Source organism: Triticum urartu, chromosome 3, assembly GCF_003073215.2.
Source record: "Triticum urartu cultivar G1812 chromosome 3, Tu2.1, whole genome shotgun sequence".
Lineage (NCBI taxonomy): Eukaryota > Viridiplantae > Streptophyta > Magnoliopsida > Poales > Poaceae > Triticum > Triticum urartu.
Window position 1 is genome coordinate 680,209,845 of NC_053024.1, and position 12,080 is coordinate 680,221,924.

A 12,080-nucleotide genomic window follows, 5' to 3' on the forward strand; every position below is an offset into this window, starting at 1 on the left:
CATGCTAATATTCTGTTTTCTGCTATATATCCACCGCTCTGTTCTTATCAGGTCATAGTGTGTAATCATGGTTATCTCTGAACGTTCTCTCACTCCAAGGTAGTCGTTGTTTTTTCATGGCTCACACTACTTCTAGTTATTTTTAACCCCTCACTTGGGTTCTTTTTTTTTTCCATCATCGTGTTGACCATCTGCCGATCGGCTGAAAGAATGATTAGAATGAATGGCTGATGATGATTGAGAAAAGACTGATGCTATTGAGCATAGCTTGTCGATTGATTGACAATACATACATGAAAGCAGATTGAAGAAAAATATACTGAAAACAGATGGTTCATACAAAGGTTCCAGTAGCTTAGCAAACATATACATACGGACACACTGATAATTGATTGTTCCACTGACAACAATAACAAATTAAAAACTGCGTGCCGCGAACGAATTATACTTCCGAGAATCACATCCTCGTCCTCCTGACTGAACTCAAGCAACTCTTAAATCTTGTTGATGATCATTATCCTTATGAACTCCTCAAATGCGCTGCACCTGAAAGTGATTAGTATAGCATTGCCAAACCTTAGGTCCTTCCCCATAGTAAACTCCTTCCATCCCTCCTTAAATTTGATTCGGTCTTACTTAGAGGTCTTGTACACAGCAGTGGTAATGCTCCCTGTTACCAAGCGTATTCCAGCCATACTGTCCCCTGAGATCTGCAGACTGGAACTTATCTCGAATGGTAATTTATGTGATGCCACGTGCAATTCATACATCTGATAAAAAGAGAAAGAGAAAAAGAAGGTGTCAGCCGGTGAGCAACAAAACTAGGACAGCTGTTAAAAGATGGAAGTAGTTATAACTAGGCGTAGCATATACAGAAAAACTAGATAGGGCTAACCATATCAGATCCAAATCAAAAACAGAACTGACAACAATACTAGGCTGCAGTTTGAGAGCTGAAAAGGAAAAAAAAGTGTAGTTGTGCTGTTAAGGTAGCCTTTTCGGAATCAAAACAACAAAGAAATGTAGTAAGAGAAAAATAATGTACTGAAGCAAGAAATATTGAAAAAGTAATGTAGAAAATAATGTACTGGAGCAAGAAAAATAATGTACTGAGGCATGAACTAACATTTCTCTTTTTCTCTCAATCTGCTCTGAAACCTCGTTCAATAATCTACTGAAGCAAGAAATACTAAAAAAACAATCTTTTTCGCCTATCCACAAAAGCAGAGTAGATTCGTAAAGGATTGTCAAGAACAAAGGCATCAATCAATCAATCAATAAAAACTGAAAAGTTGTACATAAATTTCAGGTGGTTAGTGACAGAAAAACATTTTGGGTTGATGGTTGACCTTAGCCTCACATTTTTAAAACGCACACGTACACGTCATGGTGATAAGCTCTTTCATTAGTGAGATGCTTACAGATTTGCCATCAGAATATAGAGGGGTTTTGGTTTTTTTGGCTGCTATAGCCACTGAAAGTGACACCGCTTGAGCCCCGCCAGCAATAGGCAGTTCCTTCTTGCTGCTACAGCCACTCGAACTCTGGAAGTGACATCGCTGTCGGCAGGCTTGTTGGCGCCCCCACGCAAAATATGATTTCACAGCATGTATCTGATCATGGTGCAATTCGACGCCACTGAAACCTCATTCAATCCATGGGTTCTGAATGATGAAGAAAATAAAATGAAGACTAAAAACTGAAATGATAAAGTGAATAATAGACTGAAAACTGACTGAAAACACATAAACTGAATATAGACTGAAGAAATGACAATGAATTAAAAGAAGAACAATGAATTAAACAAAAGAAATCTAAAATAGAAAAAAAAAACCTGATATCTAGGCTCTGTATCAAAAGTTTACTAACAATTCGACAGAAAGTTTACTGAATGCCAGCCGTTAAGTTGTCTCTTTTCGAATCATGCATGTTAGCTTGCAACGTCCATAAAATCCAAAGACAAGAATGCTCTGCGTCAAACAATTGCCAAGGAAAACATCTGAATGAAGAGATTACCGCTCAACTTCTACCCTCTCCCTTTCCTGTTGACAGGCTCACTGACGAGCATGCAGCATAGACTGCCAAAAAAGAAAAAGGAAAAATTGAGGGACTCAACATGGACTAATGAATAAAGAGTGATGACTGAGAGAGTTAGCTCATGTAAATTGCAGATAGAGCAATGAACATAAAAACTGAACACTAACAGAAATGGGTGACTGAATAAATAGAAATGAACAACTAGAGCCTAAGATATCTGAAAGAGACTAACTATGGTCAGACAAAAAATGAAGAGAATAACTAAAAATGGCAGATACTGAAGACATAAATAAAAAGTTTGAGATCACAGTCCTCTTTGAAGGAAATAAGCTAGTGTTGCTGAACTCCTTGAGCAGTCCATATATGCACCAGATAGTGAGCTAGCCTGGTATTCATGCGCATCACTACACTAGTCTAACCCAATAGTCCACCCCTCACCCTCAGCTTGTTTATTTTGGCCGCACTAACAAAGATGTCCCCGACAATGCAGCAACTTCATTGTTCACGAGGAGCCAAGATTCGTTCAGATTACAAGCTATACAATTAGGGACCAGCTTGTCGGCAACAGAATAATTGGTCATGAACTGATCCCCTTGGTTTTCCGCCGTTTTGCTCAACTTGATTATGAAGCAGAAACCAAAAACCCTTATTTAAGCTGGAGGCACCCCATCGAACCTGAATTCTCAGTGACCCCGTCACTCTCTAGTTTGAAGCTCCCAACTAAGCTTATCATTCCTGTTGATTTCATTTGACGCAATTTATCTGCGCTAACTTATGACTTTCATGTCAAGCAGACTCTGGTGTTGCCCGATTCTCATTCTTGCACAAGGTGTCAATACAGAAGCAGTTATCTGCTGACTCGCTGAAGTACGACATAACATCATCTCAAATGGTACACAAGGACGACACACCTGCTTTACCATGCTTTCCGGATGATATTCACCTACATGTACACACAAGTCGTATGCTTCGCCCAAAGAGTCGAAAGTAGTACCAAGGACCGGCGCGATCACGTTCTCAGTTGGGTTCTCTCTGCAACACCTGACAGCCTTCTCGATCATGGGCTGATTCAACTTGGGCGCGGTGTTCTGCTCGGTGCGGCAGCACCAATCCTAAGCCTGCAAACATAGGTATGCATTGCATAAATTTTCTGAATGCACAGAGCAATCAGCCTGCAAACACAGGCACATATTGCATAATTTTTCAGAATACAGAGAGCAATCAGCCTGCAAAAACAGGCACATAGCATGAATTTTCTGAATGCAGAGAGCAATCAGCCTGCAAGCACAGTATAGCATGCTTTTTTCTGAATGCAGAGACCAATCGGCACTTGCTTTAACTGTAGGATTTCTTCAGTCACGACTAGTTTTACGTCCTAAATCCCTGAATCTATGATGTGATGCAAGTTGCCTTTCACTAACCTCTTGTTACAACCCAGCGCTTGGGGATTCATCTTCCCCGTTGATAGCTCGGACGTCGGAGGCGAGCTCTCCATTCTTTCGGCCGCCGCCTCCTTCGCCGAGAAGATTTGTGCTTCGCCGCTGTCCACCCTCCGATGCTGCGTCACCTCGCCCTCCACCTGCTGCGCCACCTCCAAAACCGCCACCGCAGGGCCATTCACAGCCACAGGGCCCGCCACCAAACTCTCCCCTGCCTCCTCAAGCAGAGCGGATCTGAAACTTGAAAAAAATCAATCATCTGCATCAGCAAAGCGATAGGCCTAAAAATGGGGATGGCATTGCCGGGAAATCAAAGATCCACGTACCTCGCCGCCGGCGCTCCTTACCTCTATCCCGCGGTGCTCTGCAACCGGTAAAGGAAAACGAACTTCCTGATCCATGTATCAGACGTGACCGCCGATTCTGGTACGCAGCTCACTTCGCCGAAGGCCGACTGCCGTCCAAACTGTCGTTAGACCCGTCAACTCTGCCCCGTCGCAATGGCCCACCACCCACCACAAACGGGTACGTATTTCCCAACAGTACTCAATTTCTGGCGCACCCCAACCGCGCGTATAGAATAATAGCTCAGATCCAGAGGCGCTAACGGACGTCGTCGATATCGAGCGCACGTGAGCTCGCGACCAAAAACTCCGCGTCGGTACACCAATATAGGCAATATGTGCACGTGTTCAATTGAGTATTTGTTGGTCACCGCTTCTTTAGGTCAGTGCATCTCCATCTCTATTTTACAGTCCGTGAAGAAGCCCGATACAGATTTGAGAGGCAATACTGACTTCTCTCTTTTTTTTCCTTTGTTATCATACACTAGTATATTGCGTTTGATCCATTGTTCCGCTGAAAATAGTGATGATACAGATGATAATTTGGAAATCCTCCTGTTAGAAGTCCAGTTTACAAACAACGTCAGGAAGGTTGGCACCTGTCCTAGGAACAAATTTGTTTCTACTCGCTCAACAGCCAAGTGAGCTAAAACAGTGAAAAGATCAACTAACACTGTAACCAACATTGCAGCACATCCTTCCCTAAAAAAAACATTGCAGCACATCCTACAAGCATGTGCAATTGACTTGGGAACTAGAATCGCTGTACACCAACACAGAGTGCAGCAGCAGGTTCAAACATTTTGTATACAACAATCGAAAGATAGCATGCATCTCCGGTATCATAACATATAACTCAATCTAATGAACCAGCAAGACACCATGAACCAGAGCAATTTACTTACTCATGTCAGCAAGACAACAACTTCAGACAGGTAAGGCAATTATTGTGGCCATTCCAATAAGGCAATGCAACTGCACACATTGATCACACGTAGAAGTAGAAACATAAATAAATAGACAGGAGACCAATAGCTACTCCCCCATCCCATAATATAAGAGCTTTTATATTATGGGACGGAGGGAGTAAAAGCTAAAATGATCAAGCAATAGGAAATTCATTTACAACACAATGTAGACAGATGGGCTTCGGAAGTTTAACTTCGACCAGTTATCATGAGAACAACCTAAATGCCATTTTCACAAGTTTCAATTGTCTAGCACATAGAACAGTCATAAATAGAACTACAAATGATATAGTAGGTGCCATGTGAAGTTCACAGGCAGAACCAAAAACTAATTAAGAACATTAGTGCGACTGCTTACTCAAACCTTTAGTGAAATATCTTAGGAGTGCCTGAAAATCACTTCCAACAAGGCTAAGTTAGGAATTAAACATTATAATATGATTATCAAGTGACAAAACGGTTGGTTGTTGTAACAAAAAAGAATACCAGTCATTTCAATATTTTATTAAGATAATACCAACATGCTCTACAGTTGTGATAGCTATCTTACAGTATTCAAAACCACCTCAGAATATTAAAAACCATCCTTCTACTTCAGGTGGAATCCATCGTCCTCTTAAAATGTGAAGATCTGATATTCCAAAGAATCTTCTACCTACAAAATGACATGCATCCTGTTTGAACTGCCAAAATTCTATACCTTAACAGGAAAAAAAGAGAAAAAAGTACCTTAAACATATATCATTTCATCATTGGGAGGACATAAACAAAAGCTTTCAAGGCACATTGCTACAAAAAAGGGATTTAGGCATTCAAGCATCACAAAGCAAAAGGAGATCCATCTACATGCCAAGACTTGTAGCTCTGCAAATGCCATAAAAGGCAGAATCATTTTTTATAACCAAGAAGTTGCAATGCAAATAAATGCAAAAGGAAGGCTCAAGATATCAAAGACGTCCATGGTTCAACAAAGCGATCTTATTATCCATGGTTCAGTCTAATATATATAGGTACACAAAGGTGCCTGAGTGCACTCTAGTACCAACAAGAACTATCACAACTTCACAAAGCTCTAACCAACTCACTCACTACTCAAGCAAGACACTTAATGCCCATTTTCCAATGACTCTGAGAACAAGGAGGCTTCCCGTCCAGGCAGACCATTCAACTTGACAATCAGATCCAACTTGACGTATAAAACGCAGCTCAATAGAATCCACATCGTATGACATCAGTGTCTTATCATCCGACGATGAAAAGCAAATTGTGTTCCGCGGGTGGACCAAGATAACACTAAAATCTTGTGCATACAATGAATACTCTCTGTGAGTGGCTGAGATTGTGCTTCAAAGTCCATTTTTCAGTACTAATGTAGTCCTCAAGAACCGAGTGATAGTTCAAAATCAGCAGTACTCGCATAGATAACATAAAAGAACATCACTGGTATAGGATAACAGGAATACCAATGATCCAGAAATTGTTTCCTTCCACGCCAACAACTACTATGAAATTAGCTTCTAAGAAATTATGGAAGGAAGGCAAATGTAGAATCCCATTAACTCCTAATTCAGGTGGAAGGCATGGTTCACTACAAAATTGAAGATCTGATACTCCAGAACAAATTCTGTCTACAAAATGACATCCAATCCAGTTTGAATTAGAAAGTTGTACACCTTGAACAACATTGTCTAATTATGGGAAAGATACCTTACATATAGATCATTTTATCTTTGGAAGGGTACCGAGAAAAGCTTCCAAGCCATATTGTTAGTCATTGAAATAATGGGATTCAGGTATCAGAGTTTCAGACAGTCAAGCCTGACAAAAGTTAAAAAATAAAAATGATCCATGTATGTATCAGGACTAGAGTTCTCCGCATATAAGTCCAGAACACAACTTTTGCATCCAAGCGTTGCAATACATATGTAATCCAGAAGCAAATAAATAGAAAGAGACCACGGTCTAGAAATTCAAGTCATTAATAATGGTTCAAACAAAACGATCATTCTAACCGTGGCTAAGAACCTGGAAGGTAACCGAGTTACTAAGTTGACAAGAACCTCACAATTTCACAGAGGTCTAGCCAAGTCACTATTGCTTGTGTCCAATATCTAACTCCGATATCATCAATAAGATAGAAAAATGCACAGTTGCACCATGCGAGTAAGACTTCTAGCGCCCATCTCCCAGTGACTCGGAGAACAAGGGAACATATGGAATATAAGGAGGCTTACAATCCCATCCAAGTTTCCTTATTTTACGCAACTCCCTGGAATCCATGTCATATGACATTAGCGTCTTTTTCCACCCACAGATCATGAAAATCATATTGTGTTGTGGGTGGATTGAGATAAGGCTGTAATCCTCCCCCAACGATGAATACTCTTCTCCAAATAGTCGTGAGTGGCTGACCTTGTGCTTCAAGATCCAATTTTCACTATTGTAATCCTCAAGAACCCAGATTGATAGCTTAGAAGCCTCTGTGAGCATAATGCAATTGTCCTCGTGATAGATAAATATCATTGGGTTTACCCTTATGTTGTGGTGCCACAGGAGTAGGGATGACCCTCCAGTTATTTCCCTCCAAGTCAACGGCTATAACCCGTTTACCAAACGCAGACATATACAACATCCCTGCAAGAAAGACGGGTCTTGAATTGGTAGGTACATCAGCTCGATAGCCCATCCAAACGGCATCCCTATAAATCCAAACTCCAGTTTCGGACGAGTAGAACCCTCTTGGAAATTAAATAAATCATCATCATCATCAGGAGCATCCTCATGCATAACAAACTTAGGCACAAACACAAACACATTAAAGTGGGAGGAGACAGCCGGGTCGAACCCCAAACGAGCAGCGATCACCTTGCCCTGCTTGTTGGACCAGATGGAGCTAGGCACGACTAACCATTTGTGTGTAGCGGGGTTGCACACAATGTAATCCACTGTTTTTGGTTTAGTCCCCTTCCACCAGCGGCAGAGAAGGAGGCCATTGCAGCAGTCCAAGATGGAGCACGGTTTTTTGTAGATCGAGCTACCTGGTACCCTATATCAGGGCCGTCCAGAATTGACTATGATGCATTGAGATATGTGCAAAAGTTTGAATAGCTGCAGCTTTGTTAGGACATAATACACTGGCAGGATACACTGGTCATGAGGTGACAGGACATCTGCCCCCTGACCGCATGCTGTCTCTCTCACATGCAGCCTCATGCCGTCTCTTTTCCCACACATGCAGCCTCTGACACAGTAATAGCCCCGCATGCCTATCCACTGTTGATGATAGAGACAAGGCACAACTGCGTAAAACAAAACCTGAATCTCAAATGAACAGGTCCCTCTCTCTCACCGTTTGTTCTCTTGAAAGCTGCTCTCCCCCTCTCTCTCTACTTCCCCTTCCTTTTTCTCTCTCTGACTCTCTCAAACCTCTCACGGCCACTCTCACTCTTCCTTTCTCGACCAACATGTAGAACTTTTTCAGAAGTTGCATCCAAAAGTCAAGAGAGAGAACTGCATGTGAAGCTTTTCCAAAGATATTTTGTGAGAGATTTTTCACAAGCTGCATGCAACATTAACGGAGAGAAAGAGAGCATGCAAAGTTCAAGAGGGAGATAGAAATGTTGAGGTATTCTACAGAATTTTAGAGTTGACCGATGAGTGTACTACAGGAACTTGACCTGACGCATCTATCAATAAAAGTAGCCTTCATGTTTGCTAATTTTCTGTAAAACTGATTTAATGTGCAGTTCTTGAGGATGTAACCCAGGCAGTATCGGTAGGAGTACTAATTAGCATGCGCTATATGCTCTTCACGTGTGTACAGTGCGCGGATGTTGACTACATTATGCAGGCTGCAGGTGCCTGTGCGGCCTAAGCTGACCACTGTGCGCATGCAGAGTGGACGCTGTATGGCTCTGCTAATTGCCTACGTTAATGAGCCTGACGCCGTCAGAAGGTGGACTCATGATGCATTCAGCCACACGGATCACGAAGTGAACAAACGGCCAGGATAGAGGGTACCGGGAAGCTCGTCCTACGCCACAACTTTCCGGTCCAAGATGTCGAGGTCAAGGCTCGCGAAATTGGGAAGGAAATAGAAGGACGGAGAGACCCGAGGGTAGCTTCCCCCTGAAGCATTGGTGAAACAGCGAACCCTCTCAGGGAAGCGTTCTGGGTTGTCGGCTTCGTGGAAGAAGCCGACCAGTGTCTGTGGCAGCTTCTTACGGTGGTCGCGGTTGGATGATAGACGGTCCACATGTGGTTTTGCGGTTTTCTTTGGACCTAATCTTATTTCATGGTGTGCAAAGAAACAGGCAACCGTCTCTACTGAGGCGGACTACAAGGCAATGGCAAACGCAACAGCAGAAATCATATGGGTAAAGTCTATGCTCAAGGAGCTTGGGATATGTTACATACAAACTCCATGTCTTTGGTCTGACAATCTTGGTTCCACATATCTCTCTTCTAACCCTATCTTTCATGCTAGAACTAAGCATACTGAGATTATCACTTTGTTCGAGAAAGGGTTGCAAGCAAGGAATTGGAGATTCGGTTTGTTTCTTCAAAATATCAAGTTGCAGATGGTTTCACAAAGGCCTTGGCTACAGGACCATTTGAAGAATTCAAGCATAATCTAAACTTAAGAAGCTTAGATTAAGAGAGGGTGTTAGACATTACATAGTCACGTGTAACAACATATAGGCGCAGACTTGAGTATCAAATTAAGATATTGAGATGTTAGACTAGTTAGAGATATTTCTGTTTAAACCTCTCTATCCCATCTCCTGTAATCTCTCTGGCTGTTAGCCACGGCTGCGCCTCCCTCTGTAATCCCTCGATCAATCAATATATACCTGTGGGTCTTCATGTATGGAGATTGAGATGCTTCCATAACTTCTTACAAAATATATTGTGTGCGATGGCTGCAATCCAAACCTATTGTGGAAATGGGAAGTGCGTCCTCCATAATCCCTACCCACACACCTCGGCTGCATTGAATTCTAGGAATCCCCCTTCCGCCCCTTGCTCTAATGGACCATATCTCCAAACCAAAACAGCAGGTAAAATACAGAACAAGGCATTGTCGAAGGGCCGTCAGATCGACCCACATTCCTGTACAACAGCAACAGCCCAAACAAAGTAAAACAAGGACCATATAGTGGAGCTATCCACCGGCGGACACGGGAGGAACACCATGAGAATGGAGGGCAAAGCAGCTAGAGCTTCCCATTTATATGGAACTTAGAGGTTAGAAATCCACACCGAGAGCAGCTTCAGTGTACTCTCCAGCTTGCTACACTTGACTCAGATCGATCAATGGCTCTAGCTTGGCACCATCAATACTGAAAATTAGAAGTACCAGTGGCGGCGGCGGCACTACAGGCCAAAGTTGCAATCATCTGGATGTGCGTTTCACGGAGTGCAAGGTTCTACAAATGTAGAGTAACAACACGCGAGTGCGAGGTTTGCATCACCGCACGCGTTGATGATGGTACACAAACAGAAACAATAGATGGGAAATAAATCAACAGCCGACAACAGCTAAAATATCCAACAGGTGAAATGTTCAGATATTTCACCATGACTAGAGTCAGCTAGCACTCTTCCAATACAGTACTAAGAGGCAGAAATCTCCTTTAGGGCTATCCAAAAGTTAACTTCCACCATTTTTTATTATGAAGTGCATACATGTCACAGTAGTTTTGGCTGTCCAGGTGACCGGCCGTGAAACACAACAGAACAAGGCTAAGCAGAAATACAAAATTCTCAAAAATAAAGCAGAATAATGATAATAAGTGAGAACGGTTTTTTGTAGCTCGGCCTATGTGGTACCCACTATCGCAGCCATCCATTCTGGCTTCTTGTTCATGTGGATGTGTGCAGCAATGTAAAAATCAGCAGCGGGCGTCAGACGCTCAATGCTTAATCCTGCGGGAACTGCACCTGACATGATGGGTCATGTCTGTCTCTTCCGCCAGACCAGCCCACTGGCCTTCTTTTGTCCACTCTCTTTTGGAATCTCTCAGGAACACGATGGACAACATGTCAGGAGATTTTTAATGCGAGAGAGACATGGATGCAGCTTCTCACATGTCACGTGCACGCACAATAGTACATCCCTCATATGAACAGTAGTACATCTCGTTAAAAAAATACGGGAAAAAAAATCTTGTTATGTTTAGCAGCAGCCGATGCAAGAACATCTTGGTAAGGTCTGCATATTTTGGTTGATTGCGACAAGATCTTTTAACCCAGATCAGACATGAATATATTTCACTGAATTTTGATATACGGTTTGACCAGTGGCGAATCTAGAAAAAAATGGAGGGCAGGCTGGGCTGTCTGGGTCATGCAAATATGTGTTGAATTGGGCCTGCAAGTAGCTGGACTGGGCCTTAAAACTAGTAGTAGAAATAAATTTTACAGTGCTGGAGGGGGGGCTTGAGCCTGTTAAAGCCTCCCAGTAGAATCGCCCCTGGGTTTGACGAAACTTTAAAAACTCTGATTGATACACTTGTCAAGCAAGCTGTACGTCATGTTTCATACCATTTCATATAGAAAACGTTAACATATATTCAATATTGGGCTTGTTTTGAAGACCTCTCTCTCTTTTCTGCATGCAGCGCATCTTTCTCTCATAAACTTTACATGCAACTCTCTTTCTCTCTTTCTTCTCTCTTTCACTAAAGTCTGCTCTCTAAAAATATCAAATAAATATCCTAAATGTCACTTCCTTGAATAAGAAATCACTAGTACTCAATGCACATGGGACAAAGGGGTGGAGATAAAAGATTCTCCATGCAAATCCCTCTCTCTCCCGACCTCTCTCCCGGTTGGACAAAGAATTCTGCATGGACCCATTCTCTTCTCTCTCCTATCACATTTTGGCTGCATGTGTTGCATGTTCATCGGTGAAAGTTCGAAAAGGAGGTAATAGCACCCCAGGTACCCTAACTTGCACCCAATGTGATGATCTAGTCCCAAAGTTGCAAAACTATACTAACTCATACCCCAACTTGCACCCAATGTGATGTTTTAGTCCCAGGCCAATCAGAGCTCGCCATTTGGCTGCCAAGTGGCTGGGCCGGTCAGTTCCTGTAGTTTTGCACAAAACCCCCTGCCTTTTCCCTGTTTCAACCCGCAGTTACCCACACCTGAATTAAATCTGTCGGAGGAATCCACTTCACGTCCGCTCGCTGGTCCACTCGTTCCCCATCTGCCCCCTTGCCCCCTCGGCTCCAGCATCAGCTTATCCACGCCGCGCCGCCAGCAAGCTCGCCGCCGCCGTACAG

The 12,080-nt window shown here is 42.8% G+C and overlaps 1 long non-coding RNA gene across 2 annotated transcripts; it reads right to left on the minus strand.

The window, feature by feature from the left end:
- Positions 1–304: 304 nt before the first annotated feature.
- On the minus strand, positions 305–8,557 carry LOC125545883. 2 transcript variants are annotated; one of them, XR_007300334.1, is made up of 7 exons: positions 5,518–8,557; positions 3,803–5,443; positions 3,459–3,710; positions 3,032–3,155; positions 2,017–2,078; positions 1,422–1,664; positions 305–770 (listed from the first exon to the last, which is right to left on the minus strand). It is a non-coding gene; the product is annotated as an uncharacterized LOC125545883 (long non-coding RNA). The 2 variants fall into 2 exon arrangements; XR_007300335.1 differs by lacking the exons at positions 1,422–1,664; positions 5,518–8,557 and having other exon boundaries at positions 3,803–3,966.
- Positions 8,558–12,080: the final 3,523 nt, after the last annotated feature.